We start from the raw sequence: 8,701 nt of genomic DNA, 5'->3' as shown, positions 1-8,701 counted from the left end.
AGTGCACGAATTTCGTGCACCGGGCCCCTAGTATATACAGAAACAAGAAAGCAGAGACCATAGGTTTAGGGAATTGATAATTTCAAATGAGTAGAGCATAGCTAGTGGGAGATGCAATAAATGGAGCTGAATAGATTAATTGGGTGCCAGATTAGGAGGGGCCTTAACCCATGTTAAGAAATCTTCCATTTATTCTGAGTGTAGTGGGAATCAATGAAGATTTTATTTTTTTTCTTTATATAGCAACATTTTTTTAAAAAATATATTTTATTGATTTTTTACAGAGAGGAAGGAAGAGGGACAGAGAGTTAGAAACATCAATGAGAGAGAAACATGGATCAGCTGCCTCCTGCACACCCCGCACTGGGGATGTGCCTGAAACCAAGGTACATGCCCTTGACCGGAATCGAACCTGGGACCCTTCAGTTCCCAGGCCGACGCTCTATCCACTGAGCCAAACCAGTTACGGCTATATAGCAACATTTTTATAAAAACTAAGAAATAATATATGTGGGGATTTACTTTATGTAGTGTATACCAAATGTAATATCCTCTCCCCCACCCCTAGGGACTGGAATCCTTATTTTATAAATCTGATATCTGACCTTCATTTACTAGTTTATAATCCATGAAGTTGTTGTTGTTGTTTTAAATGATATTAAATGTTCCCTTTTTTAAAAAAAATTTTTCTTTTTGGTAATCTTAACCTGAGGATATTTTTCCATTAATTTTTAGAGAGAGCAGAAGGGAGGGTAAGAGACAGAGAGAAAAGAAACATGGATGTGAGAGAGACACATTGATTGGTTGCCTCCTGCATATACCCTGACTAGGACTGGGCATGGAGCCTGCAACCGAGGTACGTGCCCTTGACCAAAATCGAATCTGGACTCTTCGGTCCGCAAGCTGATGCTCTATCCACTGAGCCAAACTGGTTAGGGCTAATCCATGAAGTTTTAATTAGGGGAGTGACTTAATCAGATTTGGATGTTTTAGAAAGAGCTACTTGCCATAGTGGAGAAGAGGCAGGCATAGAGATCAGAAGACTGCTGCATTAGTGCAGGAAAGACAAACTGGTGTCCTGAAGTAAATTAGTGGCAGAGAAGTAGACTCTGAAAGATATGGGAAGAGTCAGAGGAGTCAGAATGAAGTTTAGGATTCTGTTTTGGACATCTAGGTACATAATGCTGCCATTTATGAAGGTGTGGGATAGAAGTTTGGGTGGGGAGAAGATGATTAGTTTACTGTTAGGTTAGTTGCTGCCTGTGGGACTTGAAATTGGAATTGTTTAATAAGCAAATGAGTATTTGGGTCTGGAAGGAGTAGTGATTGAGGAGTCAGTCATATTGATGGCAATTGAAACTAAAAGTGGATGGCAGCTTGCCAGGGGAGAGTGTAGTGTGAGAAAATATTAGGCTCTAGAATGCAAAGCTGAAGGAACACTAACATCTGACACAGACTGCAAAGATAAACCAAAGATGGAGAAAAACCAGGATAGTGTGATGGTACTTTCAGCATCAGGAGTATGGAAATACCTCAAATATATAAGTACTTTAGGAAACCAGAAATCATCTATACATATAAAAGGCTAATATGCTAGGTGTCCGACCGTCTGACCAGTCACTATGATGCGCACTGACCACCAGCGGGCAGACGCTCACTGCAGGAGCTGCTGAATTGCAGTGACTTGGCAGCGGCGGTTCTCGGGTGATGCACCCTGAAACCAGAGAGGAGGGAGCCTGATTCTTTGCGGGGCTGCACAATTCTACCTTCGGCCGTGGCTTATGTTGTTGCTGGGGACTGTTGGCCCTGAATCTGGTTTACTGCACACTTGCGTTTGCATTTCACACCATATATGACAGCAACTTTGCAGAGTGCCCTCTTGCATTCTGGGACTCCTCAGGGGATGTTGGAGAACCGGTATCAGCCCAATCCCCACAGGCCAGGCCAAGGGACACCACCTGCCAGAGGGACCCCCGCTCACTCTGCAGATGCCAGGGAGAGACTGCGGGAGGTTGGCTCCAGGGTGTGTCTGGCCCATCTCACCTTCTAATTAGTTTCCTTTCAATGTGCATGAATCAGTGCACTGGGTCACTATCTATATATATAAAAGTCTAATATGCCCAGTGTCTGTCCAGGTAATGACATCACTTAGCAGCGCCTGGCTTCCTCTCCCTAGTGACTAGCCTCCTTGGAGTTTCTTCAGCACAGGAACACTTGCTTTATAGCCAGGTGGAAGCATTTTACACTGTAACCAAATGTCTGTGAAGTGTTTTCTGTGCCTCATCTCATTTTTTCCTCACAGAAGTCCTGGAGTAGGTAGATAGGAGACTCAGTGGAATCCTATTTTCATTTCATTAGCTGGAAAACGGAGATTTAGAAAGCTTAGAAATTTGACCTGACTGAAAAGAAATAAGAAATGGTGGACCTTGAAAATGACTTCAAGTTTTCTCGCTGTGCAGAATATAGTCAAAAACTGCTACAGTTAAATATTTTACCCTTTGTTCTCCCTGAGTGATCTACAATAATCTGCTTCGTGTTTATATTTACTTCTGTGTTGCTGACAATTACCTGAAAGAGAAGTTGGGGTGCTTCACTGGGCTGGGAAAAGTTTAGCTGCATCAGAAAGCAGGTCTAATTAAGCAACTTTATTCTATATAAAAGGCTAAGTTGACTCGTGCATGCACAATACATATAAAGCTCTCGCTGGCACCAATCTCAAGTGTGTGTTCTGTCTTGTCAGTTGTGACTTTGGTTGACACTTCTGTTATAGAGAAAGGGCGAATAGCGATATTGAAATATTTCTTCTAATTAAGTTCCTTTCAATGTGCACGAATTTGTGCACTGGGCCACTAGTAGAATATAAGTATATTCCGTATTTTTTTTGGTTTGAGCTGGATGATATTCTTAGAAACCATTTCAACCCATTTCTGAGTTAATCAAATGAGACATTAAAGACCCATAAAAGAAAACTGACTTAGGTCAGTGCTTCTCAAATTTATTTGTAGAAAAGGACTTAAAAAAAAATTTCAATCTTCATGGACCAAAACTTTTGTAAAAAACATTAAAAAATAATTGCTTGAACATGAAATAAAGATAGGCAATGTATTTCTTATTAGATGTGGACATTTTTGTTTTTTTGTTGTTTTCAGGGATGAAATAAAATATATTATTTGTACTTAAAAAAAAAGGTAGGCAACATATAAGCCCACTATTTTAAAATTAAGAAAAAGTTTGCATACAATAAAATCTATCCTTTTTAGTGTATAGTTATGAGTTTTGATAAGCACATACAATCATGTAACTGTAAGATATACAATAGTTCTAGTATCATTCTCAAAAAATTCCTCCTGCCCCTTTGTAGCCTAACCCCTCCCCCCACCTGTAGCCTAATCTTTTTGTCTATTGTTTTTCTTTTCCAGAATGTGACATAAATGTAAACACAATATTTAACCTTTTGAGTCTGGCTTCTTTCACTTAGCATACTATATTTGAAATTCATTCATGTTGTTGGGGTACGAATAGTTCCTTTTTATTGGTGAGTAGTATACCATTGTATGGATATACTACCATTTGTTTATCCATTCATTAAATGATTGACTAATTGTGTTGTTTCCAGTTTGGGGGTTATAAAGCTGCTAAAAACATTAGTGTATAAGTGTTTGAATATAAGTTTTATTTCCCTTTGGATAAATACAGAGGAATGGGCTTATTGGATCATATATAACTAAGAAATTGCCAAATAGGTACATAACTAAGAAATTGCCAAACAGTTTTCCAAAGTCACGATTACCATTTTACATTCCCATCAGCAATGTATGAGAGTTCCAGTTGCCCATTTGGTACTTTTAATTTTTTGTAGCTGTTTTAATAGGTGCCTAATGGTATGACATTGAGCTGTGTGTTTTTGTTTTTTCTTAAAATGTTTTTTTATTGCCTTGACCCGTTTGGCTCAGTGGATAGAGCGTCGGCCTGCGGACTGAAAGGTCCCAGGTTCGATTCTGGTCAAGGGCATGTACCTTTGTTGCGGGCACATCCCCAGTAGGGGGTGTGCAGGAGGCAGCTGATCAATGTTTCTCTCTCATCAATGTTTCTAACTCTCTATCCCTCTCCCTTCCTCTCTGTAAGAAATCAATAAAATATATTTTTTTAAAAAATGTTTTTTTTTTATTGATTTTACTGAGAGAGGAAAGGAGAGGGAGAGAGAGAAACATTGATGTAAGAAAGGAACATTAATTGGCTGCCTCCTGCATGCCTCCCACTGTGGATCGAGCCTGCAACTGGGCCGAGTTCCCTCATGGGGGAAGCAACCGGTGACCTTTTGGTGCATGGGACAGCGTTCCTCAACCAACTGAGCCACACCAGCCAGGGCGGCATTGTGGTTTTAATTTGCATTTCCCTAGTGATTAATAATATGGCTCATTTTTTCATCTGATAATTTGCCATCCATAAATCTTTCAAGACCCAACTATTTATTTATTTTAATCCTCACCTGAGGATATTTGATATTTTTCCATTGATTTTCAGAGAGTGGAAGAGAGAGGGAAAGACACAAGAGAGAAACATTGATGTGAAACACATTGATCGGTTGCCTCCTTACACGCACCCCGGGGAGGAGCCTGCAACCGAGGAATGTGCCCTTGACTAAAATCAAACCTGGGACCCTTCAGTCCACAGGCTGATGCTCTATCCACTGAGTCAAACCAACTAGGGCTCAAGCCCCAACTTTTTAATTATTAGATTCAACAGACATAAAATTACTCTGTTGCTGTAAAAGTTTTTAAATTCTTACACTGGAATTCCTGTTTTTATATTGTCATGGGCTAGTGATGGGTAGCTCTTCTGCACTGGTCTAGGTAATGGTGGAACAGGGACTAGAACTCTGCTTTCTTTACTCCCAGGCCCATCTATTTTCCTCCATGTTACCACTTTTCCTCTCTATAGGCTCCTTTTGTTGATCCAGATAAAATTCGCTTTGTTTAATTATTTCATTCCCCTTAACTTAATATCTCATTCCTCTTGTACTTAATAAATTTAGTTTTCTGCATATAAGGTTATTTTTTCTTTTAATGTTTTGCTTAAGAACTCCAGGATGGGAGACTGATGAGGAGGTTAAATCTTCACCTTATTTCTTACAACTATCACCCACTCCCATTTCCTTGATGGGCAGTCTAGCTTACTGTGTTATCAATTCTGGGGGAAATGTAGGGACACACAAAAAGTAACCTCTTTGTGTCTCTATCATTTCTGTGCTCTATCCCTCTGGGTCAAGAGGGGGTCTGTAGAGGAATTTCCTTCCTTCCTTTCCTTTTTTCTTCCTTTTCAACTCTGTGACTGCTATACTTTGGTTCCTTGATAGTAGTGAAGAGACTGTTCTTTGGGCACTGAAAGTAGAGACAAGACTAGACATAAGGTACTACTAAGTCTTGATTCTTCCAGCTGTGGTAGAGACAGGGACTGCATTATAGGTTTGGGGCTACTTCCTGTATCATCATTAATGGAGAGAGAGTGTGAACTAAGAGGCAGCAGGGAGGAAATAGCCACTGATAAATTGTGTGCCACAAGCTGAGTTAAATAATGTTATTTTGGTGCCATTAGCAAACTTAAAAGAGATGGAAGGAAAAAAGATAAGGGATAAATAAAAAGGGTACATGTGTTGAGAAACAGTAAAGTGGGATTCTTGCCATGGGTTATGGATTGTGTCCCTCCTCCCCCCAAATTCATATTTTGAAATCCTAACACCTAATGTGATGGTATCAGGTGGCGGAGGCTTTGGGGAGGTGATTAGGTCATGAGGATAGAGCCCTCATGAATGGGATTAGTGTCCTTAAAAAAGAAAACCCAGAGAGTTCTTTTGTCCCTGCCAGTGTGAGGACACAGTGAGAAGATAGCTGTCTATGAAGGAGGATGTCGGCCTGTACCACACACCAAATCTGCTGGAGCCTTTATCTTGGACTACCCAGCTTCCAGAACTGTGAAAAAGAAATATTTTTTGTTTAAACCACCCAGTCTGTAGTATTTTTAAAAAAATATATTTTTTTATTGATTTCAGAGAGGAAGGAAGAGGGAGAGAGTGAAAGAAACATCTGTGAGAGAGAATCATTCATCAGCCGACCCCTGCACGCCCCCTACTGGGGATCAAGCCTGCAACCTGGGCATGTGCCCTGACCAGGAATCAAACCGTGACCTCCTGGTTTATGACTTGATGCCTAACTACTGAGCTATACCGGCCAGGCTATCGTATTTTTATTATAGCAGTCTGAACAAACTAAGAACACTGGGTTAGATTAAGCTATTCTGCTTAATCTCAAAAGAAGCCTATTTAATCAAGTTTCCAGATAATTTAAATCTGCAAACTTATTAGCCCCCCCTTTAAAAAATATTTTTTTTATTCTGAATATAATAAGATAGTTCAATTTTTTTCAGCTGACCCATCAAAAATTGTTATTAACATTTAACATATAGGTAAAACTTGTAACTATCACTGTTCCTTTCCCCTATGTCCGTGGCCGGCAAACCGGCTCTTCCACAAAATACTGACTTCTGTGCATGGGCCACGAAGTTTCAATTGCACTGTACGTGCGCGCCTGCATGTGGTATTTTGTGGAAGAGCCACACTCAAGGGGCCAAAGAGCCGCATGTGGCTCGCGGGCTGCGGTTTGCCGGCCACGGGGCTAGGGCAACTATTTGTTGCATAGGACTATTCCATCCATTGCAGAAGATTTAGCACTTGTATTAGTTTCCTGTGGCAGCTGTAACAAATTACCACAAACTGCATGGCTTAACACATTTATTTTCACAGTTTTGGAGGCCAGAAGTCTGTAATGAAGGCATGTGGAGTCTTTGGGGGAAGACGGACATTTTTGAACCTACTACATCACCCTTAGCTTCTCTCCACTAAATGCCAGTAATGCCCCTCACCCCCAATAATGAAACACCAAAAGTGGTCTTTCAGATTACTAAATGTCTCTACTACTTCTGGACCTTAAGAACTGCTGGTACTTTTAATTATCTTTCAGTTATCTTCTGTTTCTAAAATGATACGCTAAGCCAGTGGTTCTCAACCTGTGGGTCGCGACCCCTTTGGTGGTCGAACGACCCTTTCACAGGGGTTGCCTAAGACCATCCTGCATATCAGATATTTACATTACGATTCATAACTAGCAAAATTAAAGTTATGAAGTAGCAACGAAAATAATTTTATGATTGGGGTCACAACACGAGGAACTGTATTTAAAGGGCCAGATGGTTGAGAACCACTGCACTAAGTGATGCAACAAGTGATACACTAAGAATGACTGATTATGGTACAGATAATTTGCCTTTATTTAATAAAATAAATGGTGTACTATAGATAGGATGGGAATCTGGGCCTCTAGTATTGACACTATCTGCCCGCCAAATCTCACAAATCCTATTTTAATCTATAGTTTAATAGACCTATGAACCTTGAAAATTTTGAAATACTTAATATACTTTTAAGTTTTCTGCTTTTGTATATTAACTCTTTTTTTTTTTATAATTGTTGTTCCACTTATTTATGCATTATTGGTTGAATTTTTTTTTAATCCTCACTCAAGGATATGTTTTTTTATTGATTGTTAGAGAAAGAGGAAGGGAGAGGAGAGAGAGAAACATTGATCAGTTGCCTGCTATACAAGCCCCGACTGGGGATCAAACCCGCAATAACACTCCAACCAACTGAGCTACCTGGCCAGGGCTGTATATCAACTCTTGATGCTTCTCAGTTGTACTGGAATGTTGTTTAGTTGCCACAAATTTTGGAGCAGATCCCTTTCATATATCATTTTATATTTTATCCATAACATTCACTTTTTTCTAGAGTAATATTCTTTTTGCTTTTTTTTTATTGCATTCCTACTTTTTAAAAAACGTATGTTTAGCTTTTGGCTCCTACTCTCACAGCCATTGCAGTACATTGAGCTCCATGGAGACAGCACTGGGGTAAGTGCGAGTTGGATGAGCACTGAGGAAAAATAATTAAACATGGGCAAAGGACATCCTAAGGCACGAGAGGCAGAATGTCATCATATACTTTCTTTGTGCGAACTATCTGGATGGAGCACAAAGATGAAGCACCCAGATGCTTCAGTCAACTTCTCAGAGTTTTCTAAGTTCTCAGAGAGCTTGAAGATTATGTCTGCTAAAGAGAAAGGAAAATTTGAAGACATGGCAAATACGACCCATTATGAAAGAGTAATGAAAACTTACATCCCTCCTAAAGAGGAAACAAAAAAGAAGTTCAAGGATCCCAATGCACTCAAGAGGCCTTCGACCTTTTTCTTGTTTTGTTCTGAGTATACCCAAAAATCAAAGGAGAGCATCCTGGCCTATCCATTGGTGATGCTGCAAAAAAGCTGGGAGAGATGTGGAATAACACTGCTCTGCTGTAGGTGACAGGCCTGGTGAAAGGAAGGCTGCTAAGCTGAGGGAGAAATACAAGCTAAAGGAAAGCCTTATGTGGCAAAAAGGGAGTCATCATGGCTGAAAAAAGCAAAAAAAAAAAAAAAAAAAAAAGGAAGAGGAAGAAAATGAGGAAGATGATAATGATGAATGTTAGTTCTAGTGCAGTTTTTTCTTGTCTATAAAGCATTTAATCCCTTTGTACACAACTCCTTTTTTAAAGAAAAAAAATGTAAGGCGTGTAAGGTTTGTTTTTAAACTTTTTTTTTTTTTTTATAGT

The 8,701-nt window shown here is 39.7% G+C and overlaps 1 protein-coding gene and 1 pseudogene across 1 annotated transcript in view; both read left to right on the top strand.

Annotated features, from left to right (window-relative positions):
* Positions 1-8,701, top strand: part of UBXN7 (UBX domain protein 7) — a 79,846-nt gene that overhangs the window by 6,068 nt on the left and 65,077 nt on the right. The gene's annotated exons all lie outside the window — the stretch shown is intronic.
* LOC106727297 lies at positions 8,005-8,652 on the top strand (annotated as a pseudogene).

This window comes from Myotis brandtii, unplaced genomic scaffold (assembly GCF_000412655.1).
Source record: "Myotis brandtii unplaced genomic scaffold, ASM41265v1 scaffold4, whole genome shotgun sequence".
In the NCBI taxonomy this organism is placed as follows: domain Eukaryota; kingdom Metazoa; phylum Chordata; class Mammalia; order Chiroptera; family Vespertilionidae; genus Myotis; species Myotis brandtii.
This window is presented reverse-complemented; position numbering and strand designations above follow the sequence as displayed.